This window comes from Musca autumnalis, unplaced genomic scaffold, assembly GCF_047663935.1.
Source record: "Musca autumnalis isolate F117 unplaced genomic scaffold, ASM4766393v1 scaffold_3, whole genome shotgun sequence".
Lineage (NCBI taxonomy): Eukaryota > Metazoa > Arthropoda > Insecta > Diptera > Muscidae > Musca > Musca autumnalis.
Window position 1 is genome coordinate 55,461,880 of NW_027411866.1, and position 16,458 is coordinate 55,478,337.

Below are 16,458 nucleotides of genomic sequence, written 5' to 3' on the forward strand. Positions count from 1 at the left end.
CCTCGTTTGCCTAAAGGCTGAGGGTATGAAAATGTAAATGTGACCTTGCAAAGCTTTGCAGACATACAAATTTTTATTCTCTAATTCTCCGTCGTTGTTTCTCAGTGCATAGAATACCAGAGACTAGAAAAGTAGACATGGGTGCCACCGTGGTGCAATGGTATTAACACCCGCCTTGCACGCTGAAGGTCGTGGGTTTGATTCCCCGACCAGTCAACATCAAAATGTTCAACGGTGGCAAAATACCCCTCAGTAATGTTGGCGACATTTCCTGAGTATTTCAGCCATGTAAAACTTTTCTACAAAGTGGAGTCTTAAGACGCGCAGTTCGGACTCGGCGATAAACAGTAGGTCCCATATCATTGAGCTGATATGAATCGGGGTGCACTCATTGATATGAGAGAATTCCCCCTTGCCCCGTATGGGATGTTTGTGGAACAATTATTATTATTATTATTAGAAAAGTAGACATAGCAGATGATTTCTCCACAAACTTTAATTTCAGTTGAAATTAATATATGAGGCATTGTCCTAATCTCATCCCACTGAACAAAGAAAATTTCATAAAATTTAACTTTCAATGTTTCAAACATATAGGTACATAATTTTATTTGATAGCATGTAAATTCAACTAGAATCATCAAGTATTACAAAAGCAACACACATATTACAAAATGTTTAAAAGAATGACAACAAGCGACAAGAAGTCAACAATGACAGACAATGATTAGTTAGATAATTTTATTTATTATACCCCAGGGGTTCTCTGCCACAAAAACAGCAACAACAAGAAAAATGAAACAATACATACATATGTCCAACTAACCACAAATCCAGCAACATGGATGTGAGGTTAATTTTGAAGTGTGATGAGCCTTAACATTGATTATAAAGAGAGGTCTCTTAACTAATGTGTAGAGGGGTGAATATTCATTGAATGCTTGAAAAGTGGAATTTTTTCCTTTTCGCTGTTGTAAACAAGGATACAAACAGCATTTCATTTTGACTTCACTACAAAAGAATCACAGATGTTAACACTAGTTATTGTTTCAACAAATCACCCTCCTTCAGCATCCATCCATTCACCTTTGTATGAACAAGTGCTGGTAACTAAAAACATACATACGCGTATTACCAAACACATTTATACATTCTACATATGAATGTATCAAGTTGGTTTTCCTTGAATGTGTAGCACGTTTTTCAATCACTCCTCACAATGTGCGGTTTACACGCCCAGACGGTGTCGATTGTATTAATAATTGATAAAAATTATATGTAGATTAGAAAGATGGGTGGAGTTAACGCCACCACTGGTTTAACGCCGACTTGCATTTACAATTTTCCAATTCCCAATATGCCCATAATATTCATTTTGCACAACTTTGCAGCCGAAACGGCAACACTTAGAAATGTGTTAGCAAATCACAAAGGTATACAATTTCAATTTGACGATAAGAATGAAATTCCCAGAAAAATAAGCTGTGAAAACCTATAGGAGGGAAAGCAACCATTTAGGGTACTCCACCAGCAGTGGAGTAAAAACTTGTCTCTGCTTTCTTGTTTCTTAAGAGTTGAAGGGTTGACACTCCGCTCAACTACAAATTCCCTAGTTTAAATCAATATTTAGACTGAATAAGAATTGAAGTTGAAAATCCATCAGAAAGAATTTATCTGCTACTCGAACTTGTGTTATTTTCTAAAACCAAATTTTATTATTTTTTCAGATTCAAATGTCTATGAAGGTGATGCAGATTGTAACAGCTCGACGCGCTGAAGTTGTCGCACAAATTTTAATGCATGGCAGCTTGATGAGCTGGAAAGACCTTTTTTAACAAGTCATTGTCCAGACGTGCTACTGAGAGAAACCCTTGCCTTGAGATTAAATCTGAAAGAGAATGGCATATCTTTAAGTAATTAATCAAACAAAAATAGCAGGCAATCAATGAAAAATTGTTTGTAATAATACTCCATTTTTCCCTAGCCCCTAATTGATTCAGTACCACATACAAATACAAATTAAATAGGCATTCAAAACATCCCAGCAAACCAGAAAGTCAACATCAAAAATTTTTGCACAAAGTCTAAATTAGTTGAAAAGATTTTACAGAGATCAACCCGAATTCCATTCGATATTCCTGATATTCATATGTACTTTTTTCAACTTTCTTTAGGGTATCTGAACAACGTATTTAAACCCAGCAAAAACGCTCATTACCAAATAAAGCAATCCCGCGAAGGCCGGTTCTGTGTACCGGGTTGATCTGAGGAAAGATCATCTCGGCCAGGTCACTCACCCAGCAACTAATATGGAGGGTATAATTAAATTTGTCATTCCGTTTGTAACACATCCTAATATTCTTCGGAGGCCCTGATACGGTCAGCGTTGCTAAACTGGGTCACAAACTATATGTGTGGTCGCCTGTCATACGTGGAATTCAGAAACAAGAAGTCCAAACGCCGTAGAGTGAAACAGGGAGGGGTGATATCTCCGCCACTACTCAACCTTTACCAAGGTCCGCAAGTCCTTAGCCGGCAGCACTTGGGCAGCAGATAAAGAAACCTTGTTAACACATATAACGCTATAGGTCGGTCTGTGGTTCTTCTGTCAAATAAGGCCTTAAACCCTAGGCATGGTTTACTGGGATACTCATGAACAATGCATTTCAATTGAATGACAATGGCGGAAAATGTGATTTGTGAAATGATATGCAATTACGGAATAACCGATGATATTAAATGTTTAACAGGCAGCTGTTACTTTGAATTCTGTTGCTGTTATTTGGCATTTTATTGTTTTGTAAATTAAATAATTTCAATTCATCATGAACAATTGCCGGCACTTTGTTTTCCATTCAACTCTTTGCTTCAAACCTTTAGTCCTCCTATTGCCGGATAAACTGCTATTCAAAATAATAAAAATATATCGTACGAATAATGTATACACGAATAGCAGATATGAATGTCGATTTTGATTACAGCAAAATGACATTTAAGTTAAATTGTTTCTTGACATGACACGCCAACTTTTTTTGCGGATGATACAGAATTGTATAGGGTATTCAAAAAAATAGTGTTCGTTTTTCTAAAATTACCTTTAAGCTGTTTTCTTATATGACTAGGAAACAAATTAGAATTATTCAATTGTCAAACTCAACCCGTTAAGAAACTCAAAAATATGCACAAATGTTTGCATAATATGATTTAAGTTATAATCTTGTTGCGCCCTGTATCATTATTTGTTATACCCTACACCACTATGTGGGGAGGGTATTATAAGTTGGTTTTGGCCAAAAAGTTTGTAACGCATCGAAATAATGATCGCAGACCCATACATATATATACCAAAATGAATGTCTCGACGAGCTGAGTCGATCTGGCTACGTGTGTCCATCCGTCCGTCCGTCCGTATGTCCATCTAAACTTTGTAATCACGCTACAGGTCGCAATTTTAATCCGATCGTCATATGGTCGGATAATATTCAGGTGTTTGAATGAGCAAAAAACTTATTTGGAGAAAACGTCAACATTTTATTTCAAAGCGAATACTTCAGCTTCTATATGGGGTATATCAAAAGCAAAACCTGCTAATGAAAGTAGAAATATCACCCTTGCAACGATGTAACGTAGGTGGTCAAACAACGAAGATATCGCAATAGCCGCTACTAGAACACCACTTTTTATTTTTGCGATTTTAATAATAATGACGAATATCACAGCTTTGGTTGGGGACATTCCAAATGCAAAGTCTGACTATGAAAGTAGAATGATGTAGAGGAGGTTGGCGTAGGTGGCCAAATAACGGAGATATCGCAATAGTCGGTGATACATCCCATTTTCTTTTTCTTTTTTTTTTTTTTGTAATAACGCTACACGTCGCAATTTTGATTGGATCGTCACGAATTTTTTGGGTGTTAATGGGGGTCCCACAGAGGAAAAAACCTATTGATTTTGGAAATGGTCGGATATTATTCAGGGGTCGGAATGTGGAAAACAATTATTTGGAAAAAAGGACAACGTTTTATTTCAAAGCGAATATCTCTCTACTGTAAAAGGTATATCGAAAGCAAAATCTGGCAAAGATCGTAGAAAATATTACCTTTACAACGCACAGTGCGAAATATGAGCACTTTAGTGGAACTTTACTCAAATTTTGAAGTACGTACAAATCATGATATTCATATGAAAATCCATAGGTAAGTATCCCACCATAAATACCTCATACTTAATTTTGCAATTTTCCCCGCGAAACAACCAGAAATGAACATAAAAGTTGAGCATTTTATTCATTATTTTTTTTTATTTATAAATAGCACATCGATTTACTTAAGTTAATAAAGCGATAGTAACAAATGGTAATCCAGTAGGCTACGACTATTCGTTCTTGTTGTATTTTGGAGGAAATTGTGATTTTTTGGTGTTTACAGAATTGCAAAATATGATTTAGTTTTTGTGTTATTCGACCGCAAAAAATTGCTTTTTAATAAGTTCTTGAGAAAAAAATATACATATATTCTTTGAAAGATTTCTTTTTACACAGCGTGGACCAGCGTACTAAAATTTATATCATTTCAAAGATAGGAACTTCCTCTATTGGAAAATAAAAAAATTAGCTGCGATTATTTGCGATTCTTAGTAATATGCCATGATTTTCAGTATGACCCCGAAAATATCATATAACAGTATTTTTCAAAAGTGGAGAGAAGAACCGACATTGAAAGCTATTGTTGGTTTTGTTGTAGAAAAAATGGGTTCGCCAGTTCTAACAAATGATGCTCTTAATAGTTTGAAAACTACTCTTGTTGTTGTAATTGATACTATAAAGAAAAAATGGAAGAAATGTGGTCGAAATTTGACTTTTTTAGCAAGGAAAATGCTAAATGGCTTGGATGTAACGTTAAATTCTCGAAGGCGATAAATGATGGATTTCTTAGTAGTACAAATGCATGCAAACCTATAAAGGAATTTAAAAATTGTCATCCAAAAGTTCAAACCGGAAAAGTAAAACACATTGTGCAGACAACTAGCTACGAGGAGTTAGCTAAAGTAACTTCTACAAGCCTATACCAATCAGGAAAACGAAACTCTGCAGCTTTAGTAAGGGAGCTAGAAAGGGGCAGCTCAATAAAAAAGACTCGGAAATCTTCATCAAAATGTTCACGAAAATTAACACCAGACGAGGCTCTGGCGCTACTCATCGATGCCAACATATCATCAAACCAATATAACACTGTTAGAGATAAAGCTGAAAATCAAGGTTGCACTTTGTATCCACCGTATTATTTAGTAAGGGAGGCAAAACGGTTATGCTATCCTATGGACATTACTGTAACAGAAGTTTCAGCTGAAGTATCGGTTCAGTCGCTTGTAAAGCATATTGTAACAAGACTCTGTTCAGGGCTAGAAGGGATTCTTAGGTTTTGAAAAATTAAATATTATCTTGAAATGGGGTTGTGATGGAGCTGAGCAGGTGAGTTATCGGCAAAAGTTTACAGACATACAAAGTTCTGATGACAGTATGTTTAGGTTATCAATGGTACCAATTCGATTGTGCGTCGTAAATAATAATGGAGAAAGCATCTTAGAAATTTGGAACAACCCTGCACCCTCATCTGTCGTCCTATCAAGTTCATGTTTGCAAAAGAAACAGTCGGTGTTATTACCGCAGAAGTAAATACTGTGAAAGATCAAATAAATCAACTTATTACGACTCCCATATTTTTAGATGGTAAACAATTTGAAGTTACAGCTAATATGATGCTTTGCATGATTGACGGTAAAGTTGGAAATGCTGTATCATTTAGTACATCCTCACAGACATGCTACTTATGTAGTGCTACACCAAAGGATATGAACAGCATCTGCAAAATATCTAAAAAAAATTAAATGAATCCTATTTATCCCTTGGATTATCACCCCTCCATGCTTGGATAAGATTCTTTGAATGCGTATTACATATATCATATAAACAGGATATTAAGATATGGCAAGCACGCGGAACAGCAAATAAAAAGAAAGTTGCAGAAAAAAAATATATTCAACAAAAATTTAAAGGGGATCTTGGCTTGCTTGCAGATTAGGGTTATGACTTTTTGACATTTTTCCTGAAAAATGATTTCCTGTAGCAGGGATGAATGAACTTTTGCCTATTAATCACTATGCTATCGTTTATTCCATTGAAATATAAAAAAAGTTCACGCACAAATAGTTTTTAAAAAAATATTTTTTTGAAAAAATATATGAAATGAAAAAAAAAATTTTTTTCAAAAAATTATTTTTTGTTGCACGAATGAATAAATATAAGCCTACTAATAACTATAATAACGTTTATTTCATTCAAATATTAAAAAAGTCGCGAAAAAAGTCACTTTGCAAAAATTTTAAATTTTTTGTTTTTTTGTTAAAAAATTATATTTTTGAATAAAAGCGTTTACGACATTTTTACGATTCTCAGAATTGAAGAAAAATAGTGAGAAATAAATTTTATGTCATTTTAATTATCTCATGTGGCTCTAAAGTTTATTTTCAATTATATATCTGTTTTCAGTGACTTCAAAAAATTGTCCATAATTTTGATAAATTCAAATTTTAAAATCATTTTGTGCGTGAGGTTTTTTCACAGAATCACCTTATAATTAAGATTTTATGTAATCTTATGGCAAAACTCATCACGCTATGATACAGGGATATGAGGTTGTAAAAAAGTCATAACCCTATTGCAGATATTTCAAGAGAGCATACCGGATACACAAACAATGGCAAAACAGCAAGAAAATTTTTTAGAAATGCCGAAAAATCTTCCGGAATTACTGGAGTGAATTTGAAATTGATCCAGCATTTTCATGTAATATTAGAATGCATAATTAGTGGTCGTAAAATTAATTCTGAAAAGTTTGAAAAATATCCTAAAGAAACACTAGATTTATATTTGAAAGACTATTTCTGGTACCCGATGCCTGTGACTGTGCATAAAGTTCTTTACCATGGAAAATCGATTATAGACTCCTGCATTCTTCCAATCGGAGAATTGTCTGAAGATGCCCAGGAAGCAAGGAACAAAGACAGCAGAAAATATCGTGAATTTTATACCAGGAAAACTTCAAGAATTGACACAAATACGGACCTATTAAATCGGCTACTTATTTCATCGGATTCATACTTTGCAAGTCTTCGCAAAACACCAAAAACAAGACATAGTGAAATTACACCAGATGTCTTTGAATTGTTGGACTAATTTGCAAAACAATGTTACAATATCATCCTCAGACAAAATCGTTTCATTTAGTACTGTGTACATTAAAAAAAGGAAACAAAATGTATTTTACTTTATTGGCAATATAATATCTAAAGTATATGTTTTTCTAATTATTATTTTTAATGCATGTAGATGCTCGAAAGAGGGATGGTTAGGTCCAAAGCATGTTGTAAATTGCTTTATTATAACATTTTCTATTCACTGTATACAAAATATAAAATAAACTAACCTAGTTGGCAATAATAATCTAACACCTAAAATATACCTTAAATTGGGGGACCTATTATTTGGGGGCAATATATGTGGGGATATATGTGGATAATATTTGTTTGGATGTTTTCTGCTACTTAGAACATTAAATGTCAAGTTGTGCTTATAAATGGAAAATGTTAAACATTCAAAATATTTCGATGGGGAGATATACGAAATCGCGATGCTATCGTGATAATATTTTGTAGAGAAGTTTTCTATCCACTAAAACCACGATATATAAATTTGCAGCAAAATCGATTGAAAAATGCATTTTATACGTAAAAAGTAGCGAAACCGTTATATGGGGGCTACTAGAAACCGCGGGTCTATCTGGCCCATATTGAGCCCCATGCTGCCCACATACAACAGAGATATCGCAATAGTCGGTAATGCATCCATTCTTCCATTTTTTGTGCAATAACACAACAGGTCGGAATTTTGACCGGATCCTCACGAAATTTTGGAGGGTTGATGGGGGTCTCCCCTAGATAGAAGCATATTGATGGTTGGCGTACATCCCACTTTTCCATTTTTTTATTTGAGTTATACTGACGATGGACTTAAATGAGTTTAAACAAAATTGGCCTGTATTAATGATGATATTCAGAGCAAAGGCGCTATGCTATCCCAATTTTAATATTTTGGATTTTACCAGTCAAAAGCTTGTGCACAGGGGTAGTGGTGTAGGGTATCACAAAGTCGGCCCGAACCCTATTGGACACCCCCTGACATGTAAAATGTACGTATTGATGGAAACTTCAAGATCGACCTAGCCACTCACATGTAAAGTTTCCGATGAGCTTCCACCAGCGAAACGGTCGTAGTATATTTCATAGATATAATTTTTCTTTGCAACCCCTTAGGTCATAAAGGAACTCGAAAAAGAGTTAATAAAAGTGAGGTGTAAGCACATTCATTTAAAGGTTGGTTCAGGCGCAACGTGATGTTAGACAGTATTTTTCGAAAAACAAACTTATAATACCATTTCCACATTGTGGTGTAGGGTAAAAACATTAAGTTCGGCCGGGCCGAACTTTTTGTACCCTGCACCATAAAATATTATGAACTAAAATGGAATAATTAGTTTCCTGTTAGGTGGAAAAATGGTTCGACCACGGATACCCCAAATGCCCAAATAATGCCGGTTCAAAATTTAAGCTACAACACCAAGATTCGGGGGTACTGTTATATGGGGGCTATTCCAAAACGTGGACCTCTATTTGATGGAGAAGTTTCGGGACCACTGAGAACCTCAAATGTTAAATTACAGTTAGCTCGGTCAAAAAATTACTTAAATCCACAAAATACCTTAAATCGGGAGACCGTTATATGGGGGCTATACCAAATCAAAATTTCAAATGTAGCTTAAATCCTCAAAATACCATAAATCAGGTGGTACAGTTATATGGGGGCTAAAACAAAACGGGGACCTATATCGCCCATCTCCGAACTTGACCTGTCTATTGAAAAATACACTTGGATGAAAAATATTATCGTTCTATATCAGTTTTTGCGGACGCTAGAGTGATTACAACAGACGGACAAACGGAGATGGCTAGATCGTCTTATAATTTTATACTGATCAAGAATATATATTTTATATGGTCGCAAATGATTAGTTCAATGTGCTACAAACAGAAAAACAAACAACCCTAAATGTTCATTCGCGTGGTACAGTGTGTAGTTTGTTGTTAGGCTACAAATCTGAAGTTCACGTGATCAAATCCTGGAGGGAGCAACATAAAATAAAAAAATGAATTGTGTATTTTATTTGCAGTTCTTCGACCTTTGGATTTTTATTTGGCAGTTGATAAAATAATTAAGCTCGAGGTCATGTTTTTTATTTATATATTTTTTTAATAATCAATATTTCGCAATTTTCATGAATTGCATCATCAGGATGATAATTATATTTACTTAAAACTTCAGCAGCATCACTACCATTGCACAGTGTGAAAATACCGACATAACGTGCAGAAAATCAAAAAATTCGCTCGAAAGAAGCTACCAAACGTTAATACAGTATTGAACTAGAGTGTTGACAGTACTTAATGAAATATATAATAAGAAATAGTTAGTCAGAACGGCATAATGGAACATTTTAAATAGATGTTTTTCACAATGTTAATGATTATCTTCTTTAGCAGTAAACTTTTGATAGACGTGTACACTCTGTGAATATATTTAATTAATTATGTTTTAGCTTATTTTTTAACTTCCAGTGGCCATCGAAAACTAACTGTTCTAGTGGTTATAGAATAACTGCATATGTAACATGCTACTGTTAAACTAATGGGTTAGTAAGGGGTTTTGTAAGTAGTTACGGCTACCAAAAAGTACTATTAAAACAATTAGTTGACATTGATTTTTTTCTGCTGGGCAATCAACAAAAAGACCCCACGCCAATATCATACATCACGATCTCTTTGCCGTCTGCAGAGTGTGGAGTTTCACAAATACATATCTTCTGTGTCATGCTTAAGTGTTCCACACGCAATTTTTGACTTTTTGAGATATAGGTGGTTTCCAGGGTTTTCGCGTATACTCTTGCTGAATTTTTGGTTTTTTCCTATCTGCTCTAGTTTCCAAGATATCCACCCTTCGACCCGAAAACTTAAGTTCATTTCAGGTATGAAATTAATATTTTAATATTATACGAATTTAAAAATGCATTCCAATAATCAGAACTTTATTCTTCGATTTAGAAGGTTTGAATTTATTGAGTCAAAGATGGGGAAATTTATTTGTCACTTTGTTCCATGTGATTTACAATATTTTACATATGTGTGGCTATGGAACAATTCGACAAAAATTCTATTTTTAAAAAATCTCTATAACTATTTTATTCCAACAGATATTTCTCTAGCTTTTGGCCAAGATGTTCTTTATACTATTACTAATATAATATATTTAGTCAAAACTATAAATATTTTCGTCAGTCAGCTCCAAGCAGTTGTGACGCAAACATTAAACAGCTATTATCTCAAAGCGGGAAAATGGCGTATGGAACACTTAAGCATGACACCGACGATATGTTAAACAGTTACGAAGATATCATTACCCCACATTGCGGAACTTACGGCACCAACCTTTCAGCCCATGGTACAATATGGGTGGCTAAAGACAAGTTGAAGACACTTGTCAAATACGCAACTTCGAGTTCGCCCAGCTGCTTAAGCAATACCTTTGCTACGGAATTTGGTCTATATTCGAGTATTCGACCAACAGGTATGTAGCGAGCGCCTGCAGCTGTGATTATGTGTCGGAAAATTCTTTCAACTACCCGGATCGGCAGCTCTCTGTAGCGCTGATTGGTACATTTTCTGAACCCTTGTCAATGAGCTTTTCCATTGTTCAGAAAAATACTACGTTCTTATGTTATGAAGTCGGATGGCCTGTTTACGGGTGCCACAATGGTATTGTCTGGCGAGCTGTGGCAATCTTCTCTTATCCTCGTAGTAGCGTCTTAGTTAACCGTGCAAAATGTGGAACTATCATGTTGCTCTGTCAGCATTGTACGTGTTGGCAAAGCTCATGATGAGCATTGAATTACCCTAGCACCAGGTTAGTGCCTTCCAAAAGGGAACTAATATCAAGAATATAACACAAGGCACAACTATTCATCGGCAGTATTTACACACTAAGCAACTCTACCTCGGCAGTTCCACACTTTACTGCTACACCCATACATTCAATAGAGTCATTCGAGATAGGTCTGCGCTGGACTGGGGTATAAGGACGATAAGTCCTCTTCCGCTTCTTGTACGATCTTTTCGCAAAACGTTGTAATCATCGCATCGTTGCAAGCTACAGGTGACGGCGGGCTTTGTTTCCTGAATCTCGGCAACCATGATGTTTCTCCGGCTCATAAAATGATTATGTTTGTACTATGTTGCAATACTACGGCAGCGGGTTCTTTCGTGCCGGATTGACTAGAAAGTATAGTGTTTCGGTCAGCGGTTGCCAACCCAGCATCAAAACTATGCTTCTACGAAGGTTTCCATGCTGCTACAACAACAACTATGTTTGTAGTCGAATGTCCAGTGACAGATGGCCTTTGAAATTTTTATTTTAAAAGCAATAACAACGACACTTATATAACTTCTTCTGCTCGATTTAAAATAATCACTTACCACATCTACAACAACTACAACTACAACAAGAACAAATAATGTGAATGGTTATTATTTTATCATTATCGTTGTAAATAATTCATCCATTCACAATTTTGTAATTCGTCTAAAAGCGTTTTATCAGCGGTTTAAGCCCATCAATCGCTAATAAATGTTGTGAATATTTTTCACAACACAACAGTGTCATCCACCATAAATTTGTCAACAAAACAATAAAAAGAGAGGAAAAACATGTATGGCAGGGTAGCGATTATAACTGAAGGGTGGACTATGGTTCCGTTATGCTTTGCTACGTTTGCAGTAGCATATTGTATTGACCATAATCTTTATATATAAAACTCAATTGTCGTTTGTTGGTAATTGAATCAGTTGAAAACGGCTAGAGCGATTTGGATAATCTTTTGTGGAAATGTTTGTCATAGTCCAGTTTAGGTTTTTATGCAAAGAAAAATTGGCCACACCCACTTTTCCGCCCACTTTTATAAATATGTTATATCTACGGAACTACTCAATAGATTTTCCTGAAATTTGCAGGGTACGTAGAGTGATGGCCCCCGGTTGAAATAGGCTACATATTTGGTTGAATTTCGGATCGGGCGGGGTACCTCCCCTATGCCCTATTTTTGTAAAAATGCAATATTTGCAACAATTACAAATGTATCGCCTTGAAAATTAATTTCCGAGTCAATGGTGAATGTGTCTCCGACCTTACGTGCTTATTTGGGGCATTAAGACTGGACAACGCCCACTTTTTTAAATATGTTATATCTACGAAACTACTAAATCGATTTTCCTGAAACTTTCAGCGAATGTACAGGGTTGGTCCCCGATAAAAATAGGCTACATATTCTTTGACCTTCGGATCGGGCGGGTAACTCCCCTATGCCCTATTTTTGTAAAAACGCAATATTTGCAACAAATACGAATGTATCGGTTTGGGAATTTATTTGCGAGTCAATGGCGATTGTGTCTCCAACCTTACGTACTTATTTTGTGACTTAAGATCCGACCACGCTTACTTTCTAATTAGGTTATATCTACAGGGGATTTTCAAGAAAATCGCGATTTGTCTAAACTTTTAAATCTTTATAAATAAAAATCAAATATCGTTCGTTGGTAATGGCATCAGTTGAGAACGGCTGGACCGATTTTCGACTTGGGTTTTTATGCAAAGAAAATTTGACCATGGTCACTTTTACGCCCACTTTTTTCAATTTTCTATTTTTATCATTTCTACAAAAACTACTGAACTGATTTTCCTGAAATTGCCAAGGAATGTACAGAGATGGTCCCCGCTTAAAATAGGCTAAAAATTCAGTTGAATTTCGGAAAGGGCGGGGAACTTCCCCTATACCCTACTTTTTTAAAAATGTTATATTTACAATAATTACGAATGTATCTATTTGGAAGTTAATTTGCGAGACAATTGTGGTTGTGTCTCCGATCTTACCTACTTTTTTAGGAACCACAGACTTAACCATACCCACTTTTTAAAATATGTTACATCTACAAAACTACTGAACCGATATTCGTGAAAATGTCAGGGAATGTACAGGCATATTTTCTTGAATTTTGAAGAGGGCATATTTAAAAAAACGCCTTACCTTTATGCATAAAAATCAAATGCTGTCATAACCCAAGTTAGGTTTTTTGGAAAGAAAAGTTTACCACGCCCCCGAAAACAGGTTACATATTATATTGAATTCCAGAGGGGGCGGTGTACCTCCCCTATGCGATATTTAATAAAAAACGTTATATTTGCAAAAATTATGTATGTATCGGAATAAAAATTTACGGATTAATCTACAATCTAGGTACTTCTTTGGGGCCTATATTCCCGACCAAGCCTGTTTTTTAGTATGTCATAACTCCAATACTACTGAAGGGATTTCCATAAAATTTGCAGCAAAAGCTCAATGTTTGCCGTTGTTATGTGGGGTACCTTCCCCATGCCTTTCTGTTAAACGCTATATGTATAAGCCAAACTTATGATTGTATCGGTTTCAGCATACATTTTGGTAGGCAATGAAGTTGTGTGCACCCTAGGACCCGACCAGGCCCACTTTTTTAATATGTTATATCTTGAAAACTGATGACCACGCCCACTCTTTTCAAAACATTATTTTTCTAAAACTACTGAACCTAATTTTCAGAAAATATTCAGGAATGTCCCGTGGTTCAAAATGCTATATATTTGTAGACGAATTTCAGGGCCTATTATTTTATAATCGGTGTATTTGTTAAACTTATAAGTGCATCAGGTTGCAAATTAGTTTTCGAGACAACGGTGGTTGTCTCCCGATCAAGAAAAACTATATATTTACAAATTTACTTAAATGGTGAGGTTCAACGGTCCATTAGCCATGAAAAGCTAAAACATACAATGGACCGAAGAAGTGAGGTAGAAAATACCTACTTTTGAATTAAAACTCATTACGACGGGCCAGCAACGCGGACTGGGGTCTGCTAGTAAAAGGTATAATTTTAAGTTTATTATTTCCCACATTGGCGATACACACATTGCCAACAATGAACTTTTCAGCATAAAACAAAATCATGAGGCCCTAAACATTCACAGATTTTGTCCATTCATTGAAAAAGTGGTGTTGTCTCTCGATGAACTTCATTGATTTAGATGAGAACAATGAATTGATCTGTCATAGATCCTTATTTTATTTATAATTTCCCCCTTTATATATACCCTCAGTCTTAAGCTAAAGACGGTATATCTATACACTTTCATACAAGCAAAATGTGTCTCATCGAAATAATAGTTTCAGACCTCAATTATGTTTGGACGAAATCCGTTTCAGACAATAGGCAGTCGATTTAGCCATATCCTTCCATCTGTCTGGTTGGAGCGCACGATAACCCTCGAACGGATCAATAGATTCTATCCAAATGGGCCCCGTAATATTTTGTCCAAACTCAGATCAAGTTCTGAAGGGGCCACGTCGGCCCAATCCCTTGAAATCCCCCTTCCCCAAAGTTCAAAATTGTTCGCAAAAATGGTGCGGATGATAATTCTGAAAAGGAGTAACCAATTTGGTCTATACTTTGAACATCTAATATTTCTATCAGACATAGATCAGATCTACTAGACAGATTTAATATGTACTATATAGGTCCACTCCCACACAAGATTTGGAAAAATGCAGTTTAGGACTTGCTCCCAAACCGATTAGATTTTTTGCGCCATGTTGTTTTCCGGGCCCCAAGTCCATCCTTCCTGAGCCAATGACCGGCCACCATACGTAGTGCGCACGACAACTTTGCAAATCGTACGATTTTTGCGAATCTTACAACCCCCTTCAGAACAACGGTGCTCTTGAACCAACTTTAAATGGAAGGTGCTTACACCTTGGATGTTTTTGCGGATTGTGAAACTACAGTGTTCATAGATGAAAAAATCAAAAAACAAAAAAATCGCCGAAGCGCTTTTTAATAAATCGCGATCAAAGTTCACATTTTAGGGGGTTTTCAGGTCAGTTTTTCACGATTTTTCTTGAAAACCGCAACTCCTATCGAAATAGGATTAGTGAACATATTGTAGCTGTGAGAATTCTGTACAAGATTGACCTTTATGATATTTTCGTAGGATTTACCATTTTTGAGATATAGAAGTTCAAATTGGGACAATGCACTGACTGTATCGCCTTCTTATAAAACAGTGTCATGACTGCAATTTCCCAACTTAAATTTATATATCTCAAAAATGGTAAAAGCTAAGAACAAATCATAACGGTTAATCCTCTTGAGAATTTTCACTGCTACATAATTTTTTAGTTACATTTTGATAAGGCTTGTTGTTTCCCAGCAAAATCGTGAAAACCTAAAAAACGAGCTCCGGCGACCTTTTTTTATTTTTCTCATCTATGAACATTGCAGTTTTAGAATCCGCAAAAACTTCAAAGGTAAAAGTACCTTCCATTTAAAGTTTTTTCAAGAGCACCGTAGAACTCAACTCAATTACTAAACTTGTGGGCATAACTTCCGTTTAAATAATTATGTTAGTAATTTGATGATAGTAAAATTTAAATTAATACACGCCGATGTTCGCATGTCTTTAATAGTAAAATTACACGTCTTCATTGCAGATCGCAATGGCATTGTACTTTTAAAAAGGATTGCTTTTCAACAAAGAATGGAATGATATTGGAGATTTATTTATTATACTCTGGTCCGCACAGGGAAGTTTGGGTAAATTGCTGGCGCCTTGATATTTTCGGATGTATGCTAAATTCCTAGTAAAAATTGTTTAACTTGGAGTTGTTCTGAAATTTTTATTTTGAAATGTTATGTTGTATTCTTCGACTTTCAATTCTCAAGTTTTTTTAATGAGAATCAAAAAGTAAGAAAGGCGTTAAGTTCGGCCGAGCCGAACCAACAGTTGTAATGAAGTAAAATGGAAAAATTTGTTTCCTTTCTTTTATGAAATTATATCACTTTCTTTTAACCAAAGTTTATTAACAATGAGATGTCAATATTTTCTACCCCTTCAGAATCCGAAATATGCTACAGTCGTTCCATTTGGACGATGCCTGTACAGTCTGATTTCAGTAGCGGAACCACCCTACCATTTGTTCAGACTTCTGGTACAATATGGGTGGCTAAGGATCGATTGAAGACCCTTGTTAAATACTAACTCCAGGTTTATCCAGTTCCTTAAGCATTGCGATTGATTGATACCGTGTGGACAGTCACGTTAACGTATATGGGTGATATTGCACGGTCTACTAGCTTGTTGATTTCAAGAGTAAGTTCCCTAACTTTTGGGTCTTCAGTGTTCATTTGCTAGCATCTGAGGGAATGGACAGC

At 35.5% G+C, this 16,458-nt stretch overlaps 1 long non-coding RNA gene across 1 annotated transcript; it reads left to right on the top strand.

Annotated features, from left to right (window-relative positions):
• The first annotated feature begins 1,397 nt into the window (after positions 1-1,397).
• On the top strand, positions 1,398-2,203 carry LOC141399329 (uncharacterized). Its single transcript, XR_012411818.1, has 3 exons — positions 1,398-1,433; positions 1,728-1,913; positions 2,175-2,203. It is a non-coding gene; the product is annotated as an uncharacterized lncRNA (long non-coding RNA).
• Positions 2,204-16,458: the final 14,255 nt, after the last annotated feature.